Source organism: Notamacropus eugenii, chromosome 3, assembly GCF_028372415.1.
Source record: "Notamacropus eugenii isolate mMacEug1 chromosome 3, mMacEug1.pri_v2, whole genome shotgun sequence".
In the NCBI taxonomy this organism is placed as follows: Eukaryota; Metazoa; Chordata; class Mammalia; order Diprotodontia; family Macropodidae; genus Notamacropus; species Notamacropus eugenii.
Window position 1 is genome coordinate 242,115,961 of NC_092874.1, and position 23,919 is coordinate 242,139,879.

The following is a 23,919-nucleotide window of genomic DNA, read 5'->3' on the forward strand; positions in this document are numbered from 1 at the left end:
AAGTCTGTAGGGTTGCGCTTTAGGTCTCTCTTCTCATCTCCATCTTGTTATAGATTTGTATCAACATATCTCTGAAGACATGCTGATTAAATTTGCCGATGACACGTAGCTGGGAAGGTTATATTAGATAAGTTAAACTTAGATCTGAAAGAATTTCAACAATACAAACTGAATGCTGTAAGATCAAATTTAAGAGGAATAAATGTAATGTCTCATCTTTAGGTTCAAAAAACATAGATGGGCAGAACAAGGGAGATGTGGCTGTACTTTCAAAAAAGAGGTAGGGGTTTAATTGACCTCAGTATGAGGCAATGGCGTGATGTGACCGTCAAAGCAGTCAATGTTATTTTGGCTACCATTAATAGAAACTGCATATCTAGAATATGAGAGATGATAATTCCACTGATCTTTGGGCTAGTCATGCCATAACTGGATTGTTGCATTCAGTTTTGACGATCACATTTTAAGAAGCACATTGACAAGACCCAATGACATGTCATAAGAAAGAGGGTGAATGGGATAGTGAGGAACTCCAAACCATTATATGATGACTAGATGAGGGAACTGGGGATGTTTAGTTTGAAGAGGAGGGAATTGTGGAGAGATTTGGAAACTGCCTTTAGATACTTAGAGAATTATTTGTGTGGAAGAGGGATTGTTTTTGTGGGGCTCCAAAAACAATTACACAAATAGGTAGAATTTATAGGAAGGGAAATTTAAGCTCTATATGAAGAACTTTATAATAATTAGAGAAGTACAGAAGGGGTCCTATATCTAGAGCTAGAAGAGAATTCAAAGGCCCTCTGGTTCAGCCCATTCATTTTACAGAGGATGAAACTGGAGTCTATGGAAGTTAAATATCTTACTCAAGGTCATACAGATATAGACATCACAGGTGAGATTTGAACTCAGGTCCTCCCCTGTTTGGGAAAAATGCTCTTTCCGCTGGCCACCATGTTACCTCCCCAAATGAGATTGTGAGTTCCTTACCTAATGAAGTTTGTTAACCATCACTGAAAGTGTTCATCAAGAAGTTATGTAACTCTGTTGTGTGGATGGGATGCTTTTGTAGAGAAGATAAATCCTAAGGGTCATTCTGATGCTAAGATTCTTCAGTTCTTGAAAGGACAAAGCACCCTTTACAGAGCACTGCAGGTAGACATGAAGGAGTCTCTGATTCAAACCCACCTAGAGAATGCTCTTGACCTTGTGAAATTCATCAAGAATTTATTTATCCAAGTTGAAGAAATATACCTCAAATCCCATAAATCAGTTCTGGAAGCGCTTTTCTTCTGCTGAGTAGACTTTAAGAAAGATAAAGAAACTATTGATCTGAATTATTTTCACTTAAAAATATTTTTGAGCTGCGTTGATACTTAAATGATTCTGTGATCTTAACAGTGTGACTCTTTCCTCGCATGATGCTGATTTCAATCCATTTATATATTTTTTTATCCCTTGTGACTCTTTTCTATTTTACTGATCAAATTTGATAGTCTTTTCTAAGTCCTTATTCTTTTTGACTTCTCTGTTGCAGTTGACACTGTTAATGACCTTCTCCTCCTGAATACCCTCTCTTCTCTCATTCTTCTCCCTGTCTGATTCTTCTCAGTTTCCTTTGCTGGCTGATCACCCATATCATGACCTGTAACTGTGGGTGTTCCACAAGGTTCTGACCTTAACCTGAAAAATGCTTTATTGGTAACCTCACTAGCTCCCATAGATCTATGTACCCTATTGAGATGACTCCTTGGTGTGTGTGTGTGTGTGTGTGTGTGTGTGTGTGTGTGTATACATATGTGTATACACACACACCTATATATACACATATGAATACATTATATATATAGGTGTGTGTGTATGTGTGTGTGCGTGTGTGTGTGTGTATGCATGTATATATCCAGGCCCATTCTCTCTCCTAAGCTTCAGTACCATGTCACTAAGTTCCTATTAGGCATTTAAAATTGGATGACCTGGAGACATCTTACATTCATCGTGTCTAAAACTGAACTCATCTACTATCCTCCTAAAACCCTCAGTTTTTCTAAACTTCCCTATTTCTGCCAAAGGCACCATCATACTTGCAGTCTCCCACAGTGTAACCTTTGCATTATTCTGGACTCCTCATTCTCCTTCACCTACTTATACGATCAGTGGCCAAATCTTGCCATTTCTGCCTTCATAGTTTCTGAACAGTATATGAATCTGATCCTTTCTCTCTACTCACGCTGCTAGCACCTTAGTCTGTGCTTTCATTAACTGTCATGTAGATTCTAAAAGCAGTCTTCTAATTAGTCTTCCTGCCTCATCCTCACTTCAGCCCATCCTACACATTGCTGCCAAGAAACTCTCCTTAAATCCAAATCTGCCTATGTGACTCCTCTGCTCAACCAGCTCAAATGGATTCCTATTGTTTCTATAGTCAAATAGAAACTTTTCTGTTTAGTTTTTAAAGCCCTATATAACTGACTTTAGCCTGTCTTGCCAGACTCTTTGGGCATTACTCTCCCTCCTGAACTTTATTTACCTTCCTTTGGGCAGAGCACCTTTAGGTAAGGTGAAAGGAGGAGAGGAGAGGAGTTGTCCAACTGGAACTGGTCAGTTGTGTCCCCAAAGGGGCCAAGCAAGCTTTTCTCTCTTATTCATAAGAATAAGAATTCATAAAAATATATTCATATTCTCTATCATTCATTCTCCATCTTTCATTTTTGTGTCTTTTCATTGGTCATTCTCCATGACTATAATATACCATATCTCTGCCTCCACATCTCAGAGTCTCTTTTTTTCCTTTAAGATGCAGCTCAGACACCATCTTTTTCAGGAAGCCTTTTCTTGATCCCTCCAACTAATAGTGCCCTAGAGGTATTTACTCACTTCATATATGTACGTACTTACTTTGTATTTATGTCTTATGTCTATAACTATATATTTAAATATCTTTTATTTTCTTCCTTATGAGGTAAACTCTTTGTGAGGAGAGATTGTTTCATTCTTTGTACTTGTATTCAAGTATCTGGCACAGTCCCTGATACCTAGTAGGTTTCCAATAAATACCTGTTGATTCTTTTTCTATGTCCTCCCATAAATCCTCCACAAGAGTCCACCCAACTTTCTAGGGTGTTCTATATCTCTTGAGATTACAGGGTAAGAACTATATAACTCATGCTGAACCAGAAGTGTCAGACATATGGTTCATGGGTCACAATGTGGTTTTCTAAGTCAATATGTGGCTCACTGGAATCCTTAACACGTGGTTTGTCTTTCTCTACCTTCCCTTCCCCCCACTCAGTTTGACACCATTGTTATGGACAATAGGCATTCTTCATCCATTTAGTTTTTCTCATGTGGATAGTTAGATCAAACTCTTTTAAGTGATTGTGAATCTCATTTAGGAGGTTTTGCAGATTTCTAGAGCTTGTTGAAATCAGCTCAAATAGGAGCATCTGGAGGATCTAATTAAATAAAGGAAATCTCTCTTCCCTTTGAACTTTGTGCTGGATATCCTCTATGACAATGTCAAACACCTTTGAAGAACATATGTTTCAGTGTTCCCTGATTCATAACTCACATGATATAATCAAAGCATCATCTCTAATGAATAAGAAAATAATATCTTTTGCATGTAAAACCTTACTGAAATATTCCTACATGTATTTTTTTTCTTTCAAAATGCTGGCATTTCCTACATCTAAAAAAAATGAATCAAATTAATTCCCTGAAAGAGAATTACAAAAGCACAAAAACTCTTTTAACCATGAAATTTATTAAACATAAATATTGGTTGAGAATCTGTTCTGAATTCTTGTATATTTATTCTTCATGTTAAAAAATCAACCCTTCAAATTGTCACCCATTTCCTTTCAGAAAACACACATCTTTACATTTCAACACCCTTGGTTTGTGTCATAATAGTTGATGTAACACTTAGGATAGTTGCTGAGCCATGTTAAACTTGTTAATATCCCAAATGGTAAAAATTGGCAACATCCCCATTGCTTTTAGGTTAAGATTCTCCATCTCCTTCCCTATCATGTGACTTAGCTGACTTGCGGAGCTAAGAAGACTTACTGTTTTAAATAAGAAACAGAACCACTGTAAGTGAAGGATTTATCCCATGTGAGATTTTGAGTCAGAAATCCTCAAAGTGAGACCCTTATCCAAACACAGGTAACGATGGGAGTCAGATTTCACATGTGTTGTGATATGGACTCCCTTTCTTTTAGCATTATTCTAGGGAAAAAAAACAACATTTTTTTTTCCTATTTTCTCTTGAGATCTTCAGGGGCAGCATTTTTAATTTTTGTTCTGGTTTTCCATTCCTATTATTTGCTTCCCTTTGCTTGTTTTCTTGGCTATTTGGGGAATAGGGGAGGGGTAGAGAGGGAAGAAATCCTCTGCTTTGTCTTGTGTTGTAGAGAGCAGCTAGCTCATTGGTTTGGTGGATTAGCCAAATCGCCGTCAGTGGCCCTCTCCAGGGAGGTAGTTTCATGCTTTGAATACGAGGTATTCCTAAAAACAACTGAGGCTTTGTGTGTGTGTGTGTGTGTGTGTGTGTGTGTGTGTGTGTGTGTGTGTGTGCGCGCATGCAGGGTAAAAAGAGACAGGAATGAGGGAAATGAAGAAAGGGTTGGCTCAAGAGAAATTTGTATCAGAGATTGGGGAGGAAGGCAGAAAAATAAGGAAATTTGGATGAGTCAAAACATTATAGGTATTAAAGATGTTTTATAAGGGGCATGGGCTTGTTTTCTCATTCATACTCCTAGTATTGGGAGAAAAACACACCAAAACTAAAAATTTCTTCCATTCACTTTCCTAACACAAGTATAACATAATACAAAAAAGGCCTTTCAGTTGCTCTCAAGTCGCTCTCAAACTTAGTACTCTATCTTAAATACATTTCCCCCTGTGAACAATGTGCTGCATTTTGCTGCTTTCCAGGCACAAGAACCTTATTCAGAGACTTCTTATAAACCAAATGTATAATTTATTTCATGGTTCACATTTTTTTTTATGTGCATGAATTTTACTAAGCTAGTTTAGAAATAATGAGAACTATATATATGTATATGTATAATTCATATGTGTGTGCATTCTAATTTTGTTTGCCTGTTAATAAGGAGTCACATTCTATTTCCTTTAAATCTTAAAATTAAAAAAAATGTGCTTATGACAGGAGCTAGATTGAAGGTACTTCAGACAGAATTTAACTCAATTTAGCTAGATTCTATTGAACATAGATCACCTACTACGTGCCTATGCTTGATACTGTGTTGATACTGTGGGGAGCTTAAATGATACGTATCTATGACCTCAAAGATCTCAATGGACAGATAAACTAGACAAATAAGATGATTGAAAAGAGTAAAAATCAGTACATATTTGTGTGAAAACATTTGTCTTATAAACCCCTGCTTCCCCCTCCCCCTCAGCCTACCACCCCCATCTCTAGTTCTATTTAGGAAGCTATCAGTTATAAAGATCGTCAGAAACAGAGCTTGGTACAGGATGAAACAGTTGGGGCAGACTTTACAGAAAAGACTGAGTTGGATTTTGAATAATGGGAACCATTGGAGAAGTACAGCTATAGGCATGTAGAAAGAAACATGATATGATATAAAGAACATTGGATTCAGACTCAGAAAGCCTAGGTTCAAATCCTAGCTCTTAAACACACTACCTGTGTGACTTTGGGAGAAAATCTTGGCCTTTCTTGGTTCTAGTTTCCTCATGTCTTGGAATGAATGAAGTCAAAAGTCTCTTCCACCCTTAAATCTTACAATGCTATCACTAAGTATTGTTGGGATAAAGACAAAAAAGTGAAATAGTGCACCTCCTGACCTCTGACGAAGATTTTATGTTCTAATGGGTACAGCATGTACAAAGAGTGTATGTAGAATATCATATCAACAAACATTTAGTAAGAAGTTACTAGATGTTAGGTACTCTCCAGATACAAGCAGAAAGACAATCTCTACCCTCTTGAAACTCACAATCTAATGGAGGAAGACAATTCTTGAGGAAAAACAGGAAAAGGTGAGGGGTGGTGAAGATACTTAAAAGAAGAGCATTGTAGGGAAAGTTCCATGAATCAGCAGTGCAACCTGGGAGGAAAGAAGGAATGGTGGACTTGGACCTTCTCAAAGTGAATGGTTCTGGGAGGAATCAACTAATGAGGAGAAAGAAGGTGAGAAGGAGTCAAGGGGTGGATAACATAGAATGAATATAAAGTAGTTTTGTTTTTTTTCAAGGGGTGAGTAGTATATAAGTGGCTTCATGTTAGAAGCTGGCTCATGAGCTGAGTTTAGAAGGAAATCAAATCTTCTGAGACATGACAGAAGGGAGAGGGAATGTGGGAAAGTGTGAAAGGGTGGGTGGACTGTGTGCAGAATTGCACGACCATTATGGGTGGATCTCAGTCATGGTAAGAAAGGTAAGAAAAGGCTAGGAATTCCTTCTCTTCTATTATATTTTTTCCCCATCCACCTTAATATTTGTTTTAACTATGCATGGGGACCTGAGTAATTAGGATATGCAGTGGGGAATGGGTTGAAGTGCTTTAGTTTCACCAAAAAGGATGGGGACTATAATTTCTTGATCTGACTAGCAAAAATATTTACATGCCAGATAGAAGGGAACGTCAACAACATATGATAGAGAGAGTGCGGGATTTGGACTCAGATTTCCAACCCCATCTCTGCCACCATTTGGTCTTGGACAAATTGCTGAACTTACTTCCTGAGCTATAACTAACCTTCCTCATCTGTAAAATGAAGGGGCAAGAGCTCACAGTCTAATAGCGTAGACAATCTGTGTTATGTACAAATAAGAGATAAAGAGGATCAAATGGAGTTAGACACAGAAGGAAGGCCACTAGCATTTTCTAAGGTATTTTGGGAGAGACTTCTTATAGAAGATGCAATTTGGCTGGAGGAGGCCAGGGAAGTCAGGATGTGGAAATAAGGAGGGAGAGAGAGAGAGAGAGAGAGAGAGAGAGAGAGAGAGAGAGAGAGAGAGAGAGAGAGAGAGAGAGAGAGAGAGAGAGAGAATTTCAGTCCTGGAGGACAGCAGTGAAAAGTTACAGAATGGGGACATGGATTGCCTTGTACAAAGGAAGGCAAGGAGGCCAGTGTCATTGGACCACAGAGCATATAGAGGAGAGTAAAGACTGGAAGGGTAGAAAGGGCTTTAAAAGCCATACAGAGGATTTTCCATATTTAGTCCTGGAGCCACTGAAGTTTATTGAATAGGGGAAGTAATATGGGTAGACCTGTGCTCTAGGAAGGTCAGTTTGACAGCTGAGCAGAAGATGAACTGGAGTGGGGAGAGTGGAAGCAGGGATACCAAGCAGCAGTAGTTCCCTAGTCCAGGTGTGAAGTGATGAGGACCTGAATTGTGGTGGTGACAGCAACAGAGGGAATTTGGGCTACATACAAGAGATGTTGCGAAGACAGAATAGACAGGACTAGACATCTGATTGGATATGGGGGTGAGAGAGATGACACCTACATTTTGAGCCTGGGTGATTGGGAAGATGGTGATCTAGCATTATAGTTTGGAACATTATAACCATAACTTGCGAATAGTCCAGACTACCTGAATGGAAACCCAGCTGGACAGTTCCAGTTTGGCAACTCAGTTCCCCTCCTCCCTTCCACTCCCCTCTTCTCTCCCCTCCTCTCCTCTCCTTTCCTCCCCTCCCCTCCCCTCTTCTCTCCTCCTTCCTCTCCTCTCCTCCTAGGTACCTTGGAGTTTACTGGCTATGTTTCTTTCTCAAAGACCAAGACTTAAACTGAATTCTCTCTGGATCACAAAGACTGGGCAACAATAGTTCCCTGCCCAAGCACTACTTAATGACTAATTTTGGGTCCTCCTGACTCAGAGTGAATATACAAATGAATATAAATAGTAACTGTTTCTCTTTTGACCAGTAACTCTGAGGGTCTTCCTCTCCCAGTTTGATTATTTTTAAATTAAAGGGGCCATCCCTTGACTTACTTCTTAAAAAGACTAATTCACTGAATGGCATTGATTCACTCCAAGTGAGAACTTGAAAAGACTTTAGCTTAAACGGATCAAGATTTCCCACTGCATCCTGGACCCAGACGGCTCTGGAGAAGAAAGTGATGCTGGTGACCCTGCACAGCCTTCCCCCACTCAAATCAGTCAATTGCAAGTCATGTCATCATCTCCCTGATGTCATGGTCCTCTTTGAGAGTGAAGGAAAACCATAACCTTGTAACATTCTAACCAATTTCCCCAGTAATTTTTATTACATCAATAGTTCTCCCTTTAGTGTTTATTGTCCTTCAGATGATCAAATGCAAATATGTTTTTTACATCTGGTTATATTTCTGAAATATGAAGCAACAAGATACCCCGAGAGAAGGACAGACAGGAGGCAACAAATGCCAGACAAGTTGAACCACCACCGCCATCTTAATCACCATCTCCTCTCTGACCCTGATGGATACAGTTTAGGGCCTGGACCAAAGAACCTTTGGAACAGCAATACTTCCATTCCAGTGCTTGTAGACAACCCTGGAAGCAACCCCAGTGGAGATATAGCCTGGCAACTACTGTCAGGGCTACAACTACACTTTTTGAACATCCAGAAGAGAAAAGTTCTTGCTACCAACCAACATCCTTGGTGTTGTCAAGTGGTTCAACATCAGACACTAATATCATTTTATCAGTGGGAAAAAACCGTTAAAGAGGAATTAACATCTGCTTTGCTGTGGCTTCCTAAGGACCATGAGACTTTTCTATCTGACTTTAGCTGAAATCTTCCATATATGTTGTCTCCTCACATTGAGGAGCTACTTGTGGGTAGAAATGGTGGTCCTACTTTTCTGTTTAAATCCCTAGCATTTAGAACAGTGTTTTTGCACATAGTAAGTGCTTAATAAATACTTCATTCATTCATTCATCTCTAACTTGTTCATTGAACTATTTTTCTAAATTTTTTCTACCATCAGATGCTTCTGATAACTACTTTAGAGAATATTTTGAAGTTTGATTTGGCAAACTTTATTAGAATTCCTCTTGATATTTTTGCTTGTTTCCCCCCATATATACATCTTTTGTTTAGTTGCATAAAATAACCTATGAATATTTGGATCGATTTTTGCAACAAATCTATAATCAATTTGAAAAATATATGAAAAAGTTATACCTTCCTTTATTTCTCAAAGTCATTTAAAATGTGTCTTATAAAAGTCTAGTGGTAAATTGACACATTTTTGTTATTATAAATGGCATTTATTGGGAATTTGTAGCATAAATGTTCTTGGCACTTATATTGCAGTATTTAAAAGATCAGTATTTTCATTAGTAGGGGAATTCCCTCTGCTGATGCAGAGCTCAACCCTTCTGAAACTTACACTGCCATCTTTTCTGTCCTTACACTCTTGTCTTGTCAGTCTTAGGGACGCTAGGTAATACAGTGAATAAACTGCCAGACCTGAAGTCAGGAAGTCTCATCTTCCTTAGTTCAAATCTGGCCTCAGACACTTACTGGCTGAGTGACCCTGGAGAAGTCACTTAGTTCTGGTTGCCTCAGTTTCCTTATCTGTAAAATGAGAAGGAAATGGAAAACTTTTATTAGTTTTTCTATCAAGAAAACCCCCAAAAGTATCACGAAAAGTAGGACATGACTAAAAACAAAAACCACAGTTCCAATCTTATCAACTCCAGTGGGTTCCATTGTCATCATTTTATATTGATTTCTAAATCTTTATGTCTTCTCTAATTCCCCATGACCAGCTCTACCTAGATAACCTATCAGCCTTTCAGCCTTAATGTATTAAAAGAGAACCCATTACTTTCCTTCCAAACCTGAATCTCCCTCCAAATGTCTCCTTTCTAGTGAGGCCACCATCTTTCCAGTCATTGAAGTCCACAGCCTTGGAACCTGACCTTTCTCTTTCCCTTGGTGTGCCCTGCCCCACCCCCCTCCCCCATATTCAGCCAGTTGTCTAGTGTTTTCAATTCTGTCTCCAAAACATCTCTTGCATCTGTTCTCTTTCCCCACTCACATGACAACCACATTTATTCATGTCTTCATCACCTCAGTCCCGGACTACTGAAACAACCTCCTAATTGGTCTCCCTGCTTCTTGTTTCTCCCTCTTTTAGTACATCCCCTGCACAGCTGCCAAATTGATATTTCTAGCAGATTTGACCATGACATTCTTTTCACTTGAAAAAACTTTAGCAACACTCCATTGCCTCAAGGATAAAATTTAAACAAAACAAAATATCATCCTGAAATCTAAAGTCCTGTGAGAATTAAAAAAAAAAGACTTAATAGAGACATGATAGCAATCCTCAAGCATTTGAAAGGCTGTTGTGAAGAACGGGATTAGATTTGTTTTGAGTAACCCTAGAGGGCAGATCTACAAGGAATGAGTGGAAGAAGCAAATGAGATCTTGACATAAAGAAAAATTTCCTAACAACGAAAGAACCTAAAATTGTGATGGGCAGTTTTGGGAGGTGCTCGTTCCCTGTACTGGGGGGTCTTAAGGCAAAGCCTTGATTTGGATGACTAAGGTCGGTTATAAATTAGATAAGATTCTTATTTAGTTACGTTTCACAAAATCATAGATACAGAGTTAGGAGGGGCCTTAGAGGCCACTGAAATCAACTCCCTTGTTCTATAAATGAGAAAATTGAGGCACAGAGAAATTATGTCACTTGCCCAAAGTCATTTAGCTAGTAAATGTCTAAGACAGGATGAAAAATAAGTTCTTCTGGACTCCAGCTCTAGGATTCTAATCATAATGCAACCTATCTGCTTGGAGTCACATACTACAATTCACAATGTCTCTGCCATAACTTGAATATAGGGTCATTCTGACTCCAAGTCTAGCACTCTATCCACTGGGCCACCTTGTTGCCTCAGTGTGTTGTAATACATGGCCTCTGAGGTGCCTGGTATTTTCCATCCAAGCATAGTGTCATTGATCTAGGAAACCTTTTATATACATTTTTGAGCTGAGGAGAAAAATAAATATAATAAATGACAGTATGAAAAATAAAAGAAAAATGTTTTGCAGCAGAGAACTGAAGTATTCTTCAAATTAAATTTTATTTTTTGGAAGATATTAAGCCTTTGACTCAAGTTGGACAAAAATTGAGTTCAGAGTCTAGCAGATCCTATCTAATCCAATAAACATTTATTAAGCATCTACTTCCTATGTGCCAGTGTCAGAACACCTGAATACAAATCTGACCTCAGACACTTATTAGCTGTGTGACCGTAGGCAAATCACTTAACTTCTGTTTGTCTTAATTCACTGGAGAAGGAAAATGGCAAACCATTTCAGTGTCTTTGCCATGACAGTACGATCCATGATGTCATGAAGAGTTGGACACAAGTGAACAACTGAACAACATGTGTGAGGCACTGTGCTGAGGGTTGAGGATGCAATTAATAAAAAAGACAGATAGTCCTTGCCCTCAAGGAGCTTGTAGTCATATAGGTGGGGAAAGAGACAACATGCAAAAGGAGCTAGAAAGTAGGGTGAAAAGAAAGATATCTTTTTCCCTGGAGTTGTTGTTTGTCCTTTGTTCTTGAAGAGGACCATGACATCAGGAAGATGATGCCATGGCATGCAAATAAATTGGATTTAAGTGAGGAAGGGCTGTGCAAAGTCACCAGCCTCACTTTCTCCTCTGGAGCCATCTAGGTCCAGTGGCAAGATATAGATCTAGATGACTGAAGAAGCCATCACAATTGTGTGTGTGTGTGTGTGTGTGTGTGTGTGTGTATTCAACTTTATCTGGTTCAGATGGAAGTGAGGTTCATTTGTAGCCTGTTCCTCCTGCTCCTTTCTCAGTGTTCGTATAGTCTACTTTAATGTCCTGATTATGTGAGATAGTAAGGTCCACTCCCTTCCTCCCTTTTTCTTCCCTAGTGTTTTTCCTTTTCCTTCCTTTTTTTCTTTTATGATCAGCATAGGATCATAAATTTAAAATTGTAAGGCATCTTAGAGGCTACTGAGGCCACGCCTATCATTTTATGCATAAAGAAACCAAAACACAGAGATTTGAAATGATTTGTCTAGAGTCATGAAAATATAATAAAACTGTTGCCAGGACCTTTGTCTTTTGCTTTCCCTCTGTGATACTTGAAGACATTAGGGTTCTGAAAGGGCACGTGATTTTTTTCCTTGTAATAGAATAAAAGCACTTGATTACATTATTTAAATATATTTACTTTTTCAGGTTCTCTTGATTCTTGTATTTGAATTTCAGAGGATCTACTCAGTTCTGATCATTTCATCAGAAATGCTTGAAAGTCTTTTATTCCATTATAGATTCATATTTCTCTCTGTACCATTATACTCAGCTTTATAATATAAATTATTATTAGTTGTAGTTTTAGGCATTTTGTTTTTTGGAATATTGTATTTCAAGATCATCTTTCATTTAAAGTAGAAGTCTAAGTTGTGTATGATTTTGATTGTGGTTCATTGGTGCTGTACTTGAATTCATTCTGTCTGGATGATTGCCATATTTTTTCTTTGATCTGGAATCTCTTGATTTTTGGCTATTTTGCTGGAAATTTTAATTTTGGGGTTTCCTTCTTCAAGGGATAATAGATGGCAGGGAAGCTAGGTGGTGCAGTGGATAGGGCACTGGCCTTGGAGTCACAGGGGACCTGAGTTTAAATCCACCCTCAGATACTAGCTGGGTGATCCCAGGCAAAACACTTAACTCGATTGCCTACAAAAAAAAGAGAGTGATTAATAGATGAATTATTTCCATTAGCATTTTACTTGCTGATTCAGATAAATTTAGGCAGTTGTTATTCATTTCTTGAAATATGACATCTAGACTTTTTTTATGGTCTACATTTTCAGATAGTCTTTGATTCTTAGATTATCTATACTCATTTTCCAGGTGAGCTGGTTTTGATAGGCTATATCTTAATTTTTGATTTTTTTTTTTTAGTTTTTCAATTTTGCTTCCATATTTCTTGTAGATTCAGTGAGTCTTTGATCTCTGTCTCATCCAGTCTTATTTTCAGGTCATCTGTTATTTGATTAAGTTTTGGAACTCTTATACTAAACTATTTCTTTTCCTTCCCACTCTTTCCTATAGAACTCTCATTTCCCTTTTTATTTCCTTTAAAACTTCAAGTGGATTTATATTACTATTTAAAATTCTTACCTCATTTCTCTCAGGAATTACAATAGAGTTTGTGGCATAGCAATAATTTTCTTTGATACTTTGGTAACTGGTGTTTTGGAGACTGGCATTTTGAGCATATCTGGCTCCATGACATTTCTTTACCATTAGTATTTTCTTCTGTTTGTTCATTTTATTAGTTTTACTGAATTTGGACTCTGTTTCAAGGCTGGGGTCTGGAGAATTTTGGTGGGAATAATGGGGCCTTCTTTTGTGCTTCTCTGTGTTATCTAGTATCTGGGCAATGGACAGACACTATGTTTTTCATGTTTTTCAACAAAGGGCTGTAGACCTTGCTGTGTCAACGTGACATACATGGGGTGGTCTATACTAGAGTGCTCTGATGCCCTGATCATTGCCCCCCTTTCTAAACCTAATAAGTTGCTGAGCCCCAGTCCAACTCCAGAGCAACTCTATTGTAGGTTCCCAGTGGCATTGGATAGATTCTGATCTGGGGTCTCTTCTTCCTGTCCTTATATACAACTTTAGATTTCAGACGTCCCTGGCTCACTGGCATCTGAGCTGGAAAGTTTCCTTAAGTTGTACTCCTGGACAGGCTTTCCTGTCTGGACTCCTTCCTTAGTGCCTATAGGCTTCTAAGGCTGGCTCTTTGTGTAGACCTGGGCTGGAAAAGTATACATATGATAGTTTTTCCTTGAATTTCTTGATTGTTTCTTAGTCCAGTGCTCTTAAAAATGTCCTCAGTGGAATAGTTGTAGTAAAGCTGAGTTATTTTGCCCTTACTCACTCTGATATCTTGAGGAGAAGAAAGCCTTTTCCTTTTAAGTGATGCAATATTTTATAGCAGCCACGTAGCTCACCCTGAGCTTTGAAGGAATTTCCTTCATGAAATTTTAATATAAATAATTTCTGTGTGTGGGGGTACACACATGTGCATATGTGTGCTGGGTATAGAATAAGATAGGGGGAGGTGTGGAAGCAAAGGACAAAAACCAGCTTTCTTTCAAAATGATAAATATCCAAATGGAATAAATATCCAAATAGAACGTCAGGTGTGTGCTTGTCATTTCTAGACATAATTCACTTAGTTTTTATTTCTAAGGAACTTCTAGTCTAACTTCATCATAGGACTATGGGCTGAGAAGAAATCCAGATCTTTCTCAGATTTCAAAGGAAATATCCTTCTTCAGGGAAAGAAAGGTTTGTTGCCATCTTTAGCAATTTATAATCAAAATGGACAATATTAATAATAACAGTAATAATAGTAATAAATAGCATTCGTATAGAACTTTAAGGTTTGCAAAGCACTTCATATATGCAAGTTCATTTAATCCCCACAACAATCCTGGGAGGTAGGTACTGTTATTATTCTCATTTTACAAATGAGGAAACTGAGACAACAGAGATTAGGTGACTACAAGCACGCCTCAAGTTTCCTTTACATTGTCTTTCCCATTAGGACTTCACAATGATTGAAAGAAAGGGTATAAGTGAAAATTGAACGCAAGGGAAAATGAAAAAGGGCCTTAGGAATGGTGAGAGGGTATGGGGGAAGACCCTCTGGCCCTAGCAAGAATATTGGAATAGGAACTGAGAATGTTCCCACCTGGAAAGTCTCTGTCAATCCTAAATATTTGTTGGAATGGCCAGAGTAGCCTTAAGAGTAGATTTTGTGAGGTATCACACTGGCATTCAATTGACAAATAGTTTTATCTCCTTAAATAGTTGAAAAAGTGTTTTGGTTTCTAGCAGCTTATTATAAAAAAATTGCAGCAAAGCTTTATGTGATCCCTAGATTCCTAGCATCCATTTGGCAGCTGGATGTTGGTGATCATCTTCCCCCATTTATACTGATTATTGAATGGACCAGACAGATATTCCTTATCTGTCAAATATTAAACAACCTCTGGGGTCTTCCCTAGCTTTAGACCTTTGAACTGATGATCTTAACTGCTTCAGTTTTCTTTTCCTGGTCATGATTTCTTTAATTTTAGCCCTATTTGGGGGGCATGTGGGGACAGGAATTATAGGGAAAAGCTCAATGAGATGTCTTTTGCTCGCCACATCTGCCCTTCACAGTTAATTAGTCACTGTGGGGATATCTGAGAATTTCAGGCATATCCTTTTACAAATACACCAAGTTCTGGGCAAGCACTTAACTTGGGTATCAAACTTTGGTAGGGTTTTATGAATTAGTGCTGAGGATGGGAAAATCATTTAGGGAAATAGTCACAAAAGGGATGAATTCAAGGTCTCAGTGAATTCACTTAGGAATGTAGTATTTCCCTTACAGCAGAGTACCTGCTGCATTTTTGTTGATCTCTTTGAAGATTATATTGTTCATTTCTGTCTATGCTATGTCTAGTATCACTAGGGAATTTGCACATAGAGTGATGAATCTACAGCTTGAAAAAAGCTCTTGTTTCTCAAGAATATCTGCTTAGTGTACATATTCTAGGGCTAGTGGGAGAATTAATGATTTTATATGTGTATATGTATATACAAATATATTATACTTAGATAAATATATATGTATACAATCTGAAAAAATCTTTGATACTAAGTGCTATGCAATGATACATATTTTTCTGCATTGATAGATAGGAACAATGCAGGAATTTTTTTGCTTGCCTATATATATTTGTTAACAAGAATTTTCTTTTTTCTTTTTCCTTTGGAAGTAGGGCAGAAATGAGGAAAAATAGATTTTTTGGTTAGTTATAAAAATTAAATTGAAAAAAGTTTTTTTCTTTACAGTCATGCTGTTCATATATAAATTGTTCTCCTGGATTTGCTTACTTCTCTCTGCATCAGTTCATACTAAGATTCTCTGAAATAATTTCCTTCCTTCTTTCTTATAGCACAATAATATTGTATTACATTCATATACCCTTATTTATTTAGCCATTCCTAATTGTCTGAGAGACAATCTATAGTACCCCTATAGAGTCTAGTTCTTTTTCCCTTTCTCCTTGTTCTCCTCAGTTTGGGTTCAAGAAGTTTGTTTTGCTTGTAGCTCTTACTTCCCTGATAATATTCTCCCAATTAATATATCCTACCCTTTCGTTTCTTGTTTCCCTCTTGAGTTTGATGTATTTCTACACCAACTTGTGTATGTGTGTGTCTGTGTGTATCTGTGTGTGTGTATATGTGTGTATGTGTGTGTGTGTGTGTGTGTGTGTGTGATTTGCCTCTTTTTGTCGATTTCAGATAGGGAGGTGCATCTGATGCCCATTCCTGCCATCCTTTCCTCCCTATCTGTATACTCTCTTTGAACATGTTGAGAAATAACAAGTTTTACTCCTTCAACACTTATATGTTTCTCCTCCTACTCTCCTCTTTATTTCTTGTCTTCAAACTCTCAGAGTAGAACCAGTCCACCCTCTCGACATTTATTTTTCATATTGAATGCCCATGAAAACCCTAAAGAAACACTTGTTTCTTGGTCCCTGTTAGAATGTTAACACTGTATCATTGTACTACTCCATTCATTTGCTCAAACAAGTTTACCTTTCTAGATTTATCTTGGTTTTTATGTCTGCATATCAAAATTCCTACTCAGCTCTGATCTTTTTATCAGAAATGTGTGATTACATCAAAGATCTATTTTTTCTCCTGTAGGATTATATTTAGCTTTACAAGGCAAATTATTCTTGGTTGTAAGCTTGTCTTTTTTGCTGAAATATTGTATTCCTGATCTTCTCTAATTTTTAGTAGTCACTGCCAGGCCTTGTATGATCCTGACTAGTTTCTTGGTATTACTTCTTTCTGGATGTTTACCATGTTTTTTCTTTGGTGTCAGGAACTCTGGACCTTGACTCTAGCATTTCTGGGATTTTTCCTCTTGAGGTTTCTTTTAGGACGCAATTAGTGCATTTGTCCTATATTTTGTTTTCTTATTTTAATATATCTGAAAAGTTTTAATTTGTGATTTTTTTTAAAAAAAAAATCATGTTTACCTGAGGATCCAGTGATTCTTAAATTATCTCTACTCAGACTCTTTTTTCAGATCAGTATTTTTTTATGTTGATATCATACCTTTATACTTATTTTTTCAGCCTTTTGTTTTGTCCTAATATAGCTTGCTGTTTCATGGACTCATCGATTTCTGTTTGGTTTATTCTAGTTTTCAGGATGTTTATTCCTTTGTTAAGGTTTACTACTTTCTCTTCTAAACTACTTATTCTACCTACCTTTCTTTGAAACTTTTACTTCATTTTTAAATCTCTTGCTTCATTTTTTCTAGATATTTATGTAGTCCTTATGGAAAAGCCATTTTCCCCCTTTGAGCTTATAGTTGTTATAGGATTACTCTTGTATTTTGGGGATTTCTAGATTTGCAATAATTTTTCTACCAGCTAGTGCTTTCTTTGATTTGCTCAGTTCTCCAATCTTAGTTACCAAATTGGAGTTTTACGTTAACGCTGCTCTCTACTCCCTACTATACTTTTGGGTAGGGTGATTGGCTTTGCTTAGCCTTGCCCTGGGTTCTTGTAATAGCAAGCACCCTAGCACACCCAGGATGACTTGCTAGCACGGGTTCTTTTGATCTGCTTTGTAAGGAAAAGGTAGCTTTTAAAGGAGTTAACAATCCTACTTTAATTACATTCTGGGGAAAAGTCAGCACCCTGAATGTCAGAGAAACTACAAGCAGAGAAATTAGCATAAAGACCTGTAGACAAGGCTCTGACTGCCTGAATCCAAGCAAGATTGCTATACACTTTACATACTCTACTGGAATGAGAGAGCCTTTACAACTGAGCAGTGGGGGTGGGGAGGTGTCTGAATGGATGGTACTCAGAGTCTCGACTAGGGAATCACAAGGTCCTTTTTTTAAAAATTTTATTTCAGACTAAAACACCAGAATACAAATACAGAACAGAGAAAGAAACAAAAGCATATCATAAACTGAAATATTAGAACTTAAATACAAAGTTGAAAAGAAAAAAAATGTCATGTGCATAGCAGAACATGAGAGGATTCACATTCTGTAACAATATTTTTTCATTTCAAGGAAGCCTGCATGATAAATAATACTTGTGTTGAAAATTGTCCATCTTTTTCATTTGCTTCCTTGTGAGTTCTTTTGTTCTCTTCTGTACCCTTTTTTACTTTGTTCTTTCTCCCACCCCCTCCCAGAAGGCTATAATGAAGTATAGATATGTTTCTCCACAGCTATAGATACATACATACACATATACATATATAGACATATATTTTCCCAAGTCTATTCTACACCTGATATTTGATTTTTATGTTTGTGTGTATCTCTTGTTTCCTATCCCTCCTGCCTCCTTTACTTAACTTCTACTGACTACCTTGTGCTCTTATTACTTGCCTACCCCCTTCCAAGGGTCCCTCCATTATCCTCCCATTCCCATAAACCTAAACCCTTTTCTAAACCCCCTTTTTACCTATTCCATCCTCCTCCCCTATAAAGATCGCTCCCTTGTCCTCTCCCCCCTTCCTACGTCCCTACCATTTTATTTCCTCTGAATTTAGAAGATTTTTATATTCTTCTAAATATATATGTATTGTTCCCTCTTAAACCCATTCACAAAGAAAGTAGGTTCACCCCCATCTAATTACTCTGTATCAATTCTTCCTCTTGCACCTGATTTGTATAAAATAATTACTTTTTAGCTATTCCTAAATGGTTTTACTTTTAAAACTAATATCATAGTTGGGTTTACTCCAATCTTTGTTATGGCTACCCAATTATTAATAAGAGTCTTTACATACAGAAAAGGTAAACAGTTTGTTTTTATGAATCCCTTATAATGAGTCTTTGGTATATACCTTATATTTCTCTTGGTTCTTATATGTTGAATCTTTTATTAATTTCAGGATTTTTGTTAATGAAGTCTTGAAAGTCTGAGAGTTTATCAAATGTATTTTTTTTTCATTGAGAATAATACTTAACTTTGCAGCGTATGATATTTTTGTCTGGAGCCCCAGTTCCTTTGCTCTTTGATATATTATGCTCTAGGACCTGTGGTTTTTTAATGTCTCTGTTGCTAGGTCTTGTGTAATTCTAATTTTAATTGTAATGCTTTTAATATTTTATCTTTGAGCTGGGGGATTTCAAAATTTGACCATGATATGACCACTCTTTTAAGTGGGATCAATGAATTTTTTTCTATCTCTACTCTCCTTACCCTTCTTCTTGTACTAATGCTTCAGGGCAATTTTCTTTAATTATTTCTTGTATTATTGTATCAAGATTCTTTTTTTGATCATAACTTTCAGTTAGTCCAATCACTTTTATATTTTCTCTTCTTGATCTGTTCTTTACATCTGCTGTTTTTCTTATAAGGTGTTTCACTTTCTCTTCTATTTTTTCATCATTCGTATTTTGTTTAATTATTTTTTGATCTCTTATAATTTTGCTGGCTTCACTTTGCCCAATTCTAATTTTCAGGGTGTCATTTTTCTTCCTTAAGATTCTGGATGTTCTTTTTTAATTGTTTGGCTTTCCTTTCATAACCTTCTTGTTTTTCTTGGATTATTCTTATTCTTTTCTTTTTTTAGTTTTTCCTCCATCTCTGTCATTTGACTTTTAAAGTTTTTTTTAAGATCTGCTATAGATTCTTTTTGGGCAGGTGACCATTTAATGTTACTCTTTGGGGGTGTCTTTACTCCATTATCCTCCTCTGAAGATGATCCCCAGTCATCTCTATTTCCACAATAGCTTTCTATGGTTGGATTCTTTCTCCTTTGCCCTGTGCATTTCTTTTCTTTTGGTGGTAATAGCTTAATTGTTATAATCACCTTTAGCCCTGAGGTATGGGAGATGGTGCCTGTTGCCCCAAATCATCAGTTCTCCCCTCTAACTTGGAACTGAAGCCAAACCTGCAGCTTCTGATAAGTGCCAGCAGCCACAGGCTTTCTGCCCCATTGATCTGTACAACCTGAGTGTGTGCTGGATCCTTCTTATCCTGCCACACAGCTGGGTGTGGCATTCCTTATCAGCAGAGGTTCCTTAGATCTTCCTGGGCTCAAATGTCCAACTCCCTCCACTATTCCTGGGGTGAAAGTTCTTGAGGCTTGGGTCAAGATAGCCTCTCAAACTAACTAACCCCAGGGCTTGCCACTTGTTGTTAAAAAGGACCCTAGCCTGGAGGTGCTTACTTTTCACAGGGACCAAACCTCATCCTCAGATTATTTTCCATCTTCTTGAATTGTCTCAGGAAGACCTGTGTTATGCTCCTGGTCTTATTTATCTCCACCCACACTTTGTTCACCCTAATGTGCTATTTTAACTCTTTTTTGGGAGAAAATCTTAAGTGCTTGGAATTTTCTGACCTACTCTGCCATCTTCCCAGAATCCTCTTCACAAAGTTCTTCTCATAAGCAAGCCCGCAAAGCAAAATACCAATTCAGAATCTATCTATCTATCTTTCTATCTATCTATCTATCTATCTATCTATCTATCTATCTATCTATCTATCTATCTATCTATCCAGAATATATATATGTATATACACTTCTCAGAGCCAGAAGGCATCACAACCCTCATGACTCAGGGCCTAATCAACTTAGTACCAAAAGGTATGGAAGCCTTCCTACAGGCAAGGCTCCCTCTAAACAAGCTCCTCCTTAGGCAAGTCCCTCCCACCAAGGGGCTCCACCTAAGGCCTATTAATGGGCAGGGAAGATCTTATCATCCCATTAACATTATAGTCTCTGAGCTGAATTAAACCTCTAAGAGGGAGGCCTAGAGGTCTAACCTAGATATTTGAGTTTCAGAATGCTGGATTTTGAGGGCCTTCTCTGACGTTTAAAGAATGTCACAGATCTCAGAGTTCCTGGGCCTGGGCTACTCTTGTCTGAACATTGCAGCACCATATTGGTTGACCCTGTTTGGACATGGTAGCTCTCAGACACTTCTAGAGTCTGCACCCTTGGGTTTTCTGACCACCCTGTGACTTTCTCCAGGTAGTCCTCTACTCTAGCTGCCTTAGGACACAGGGTCTTGCAGGCTATACTTGTCTTTGGTCATTCCTGCTTGTGCTAAGAGACTCCATTAGACCAGTGCTGGTTTTACTACATTTTAAAAATTTTTCCTCAGGCTTCTCTCAACCTTTTCTGTATTTCTGAAGTGGAAAATGTCACCTAATGTAGTTTCTTATTGGATTTCTTGATGATTATTTGGTCTGGTTCAAAATTAAGGATTTTTCTGGAATAGACCTTTGGGACTTGGGCAGTCTTCTTGTTGCTCAGATAGCCTTATGGACAGGAAGCTCCAAATAATTATTCTTTATGGTACCTTTTATCTTCAAATATTAGCTAATTAGTACCCATATTCAATATGTTAGGGCTATGCTAGGCATACCTTACAGAATCTATAGCCATTATGGTATCATAGATCAAGAATTGGAAAGGACTTCAGCTAGGGAGTCCAACCCCCTGATTTTACAGATGAGGAAAATGAGACCTAGGGAGTCAGGTTGATGTGGCTTGCCCATTGCCACTGGTAAGGTCCAGAGGTATATTCTTTCTGCTATACTGGCAGAATATGGTTGTAGGAAAGGAAAAGAGAAATCAGTGGGAACTGAGATAAAGTCATACTCCTTCCGTATATGGAGTATTCAGGGAGGACTAGCACCTCTAGTGTGCGAGCGTGTTGAGCCTTTTTAGGATTGCTCATCCACCTTTGGTGTTTAGTTGGTCACCCAACTCTCACCTGTGGCTCCAAGAAGCTGTACCATGTGCAGCTGCCACAGCCCAGTAACACTGTCTCTACAGATGGGTTAAACCAGCTTAAGAGTAACCAGTGAACTTCAAACTCATGAGTGAGTTAGGGAAATGTCTATTTCAATCATGTGACAATGTCCCCTGTGGAATACATGGATGAGAACAATTTATTTCAATGACCATGAAGGTGGCTCAAGCAGCTGCTGTGAAACATTTGGAGTTTGGTCAGACATTGGAGATACCAAGGTTATCCCCTGTATCCTGGGCCATTACAGGTCACCTTGACTTTTGTCTTGCCACTGGACTTCTGTAAATTCTGCAAGAGAGAATGAAGCTGACATCTTCAACTCTGCCTCACTTAAATCCAATGCACATGAAAGTCAAGACATTACTGTGTGATGTCAGCAACTCCTTTAGAGTTTGAAGAAGTTTTGGCAATAATTTTCTAATCCTTTCATGTTATGCAAATGGAAACTGAGACTCAGAATGACTGTGATTTGCCCAAGATCACAGATATTTGGTGGCAGAGCTGAAGCTAGAACCCAGATCTTTGATTCTCATTCCCTTGCACTTTAATGTCATTCTAAGTTGGGAGAGGACATAGAATATGGGTTTGAAATTCAAATAGGATTTTTCTTATATATCTTATAATCAGTTTCTCTCTCTCTTAGTCCAGTTCCCCAGTTTCTCAATATAATTTGATTCAATTCTTTTAACCTTCTTTGATTTATCAGCGATATGATAATTCAGTTAAAATTTTTCTTAAGTGCCTGCTGTGTGAATCACAAAGTGCACATTTTAATGTAGATGTCATCAAATCAATGAATTTACCCTTCAATCTTCTTGTGTTTTTCTCTGACCCACTTGCACTATTATGATAATTTTGTTAAAAGGAAAATTCTTTGTTTGGGCTTTCACCCTGGTTAACAAGGCAAAGCTCAGGAAAAAAGAATTAAAAGGAGTTTATTAAAAAACACATTACGGTAGCAACATATTGACAGGCTAATCACTAGAGATCAGCAAGGGATTCAAGATGGAGCCAGCTTTTATTCAAAATTTTCAGAATGAGATAAAGACAATTTGGATAGGTACCTGCCCTCATAAAGGGATAGGCTATTGTATCTCACCTCCTCCCCAATAGCTGGGGTGATCTGCTATGTTCTGGATAATAGGTAATACCAAAGCTGCAGACTAGGTGACATCTCCCTCATCAGAACCTCCCTCAACACTGATTGACAGACAGAACTGGGAACAATGAAATCACTTAGTCAGCAAAAATTTCAATAACTTAATCTTGTATTTTGTTAGTCTTATCAGTATTGCCCCTCACTTTTCTCTAGCTTATTATCTATTCCAGGGGTTCTGTTACTCTCTTTCAAAGTTTTGTGAGCTTGGATGAGAAAAATATATTTTGATGTCAACATAATTGGTTTTCTTTGTAAATTTCTTGGTTTTATGGATTTAAAAACATTATTCTGATAGGAAATCCATAAACTTTACCAGATAGTGAAAGGGGTCTAACACACAAAAAAAAGACAGTGAAAGGGATCTAACACACAAAAAAAGAATTTAAGAAACCCTGATCTAGTTTGTTTCAGTCTTATTTCTTTAAGATAGCAAATGTCTTAATGCACCCAAAATTAGCAGGGAAACAGGAAGCTGGGAAACAATTTTTATAGTCAGTGTCTCTGATAAAGGTCAGTAGAGAACTGAATCAAATTTATAGGAATACAAGTCATTCCCCAATCGATACATGGCCAGATGATGTGAATAGGCAGATTTCAGATGAAGAAATTAAAACTATCAATAGACATATGAAAAAATACTCTAAATCACTGTTGATTTAGAGAAATGCAAATTAAAACAACTCTGTGGTACCACATCATACCTGTCAGATTGTCTAACATGACAAAACAAGAAAATGATAAATGTTGGAGAAGATGTGGGGAAATTGGACCACTAATGCATTGTTGGTAGAGTTGTGAACTGATCCAACCATTTGTGGGAGCAAAGAATTAGAAATTGAGGAGATGCCCATCAAGTGGGGAATGGCTGAACAAGTTGTGGTAT

At 37.6% G+C, this 23,919-nt stretch overlaps 1 protein-coding gene across 2 annotated transcripts in view; it reads left to right on the plus strand.

The window, feature by feature from the left end:
• The window catches only part of MSRB3 (methionine sulfoxide reductase B3), a 218,487-nt gene that overhangs the window by 69,079 nt on the left and 125,489 nt on the right, over positions 1–23,919 (plus strand). The window lies entirely within an intron of this gene.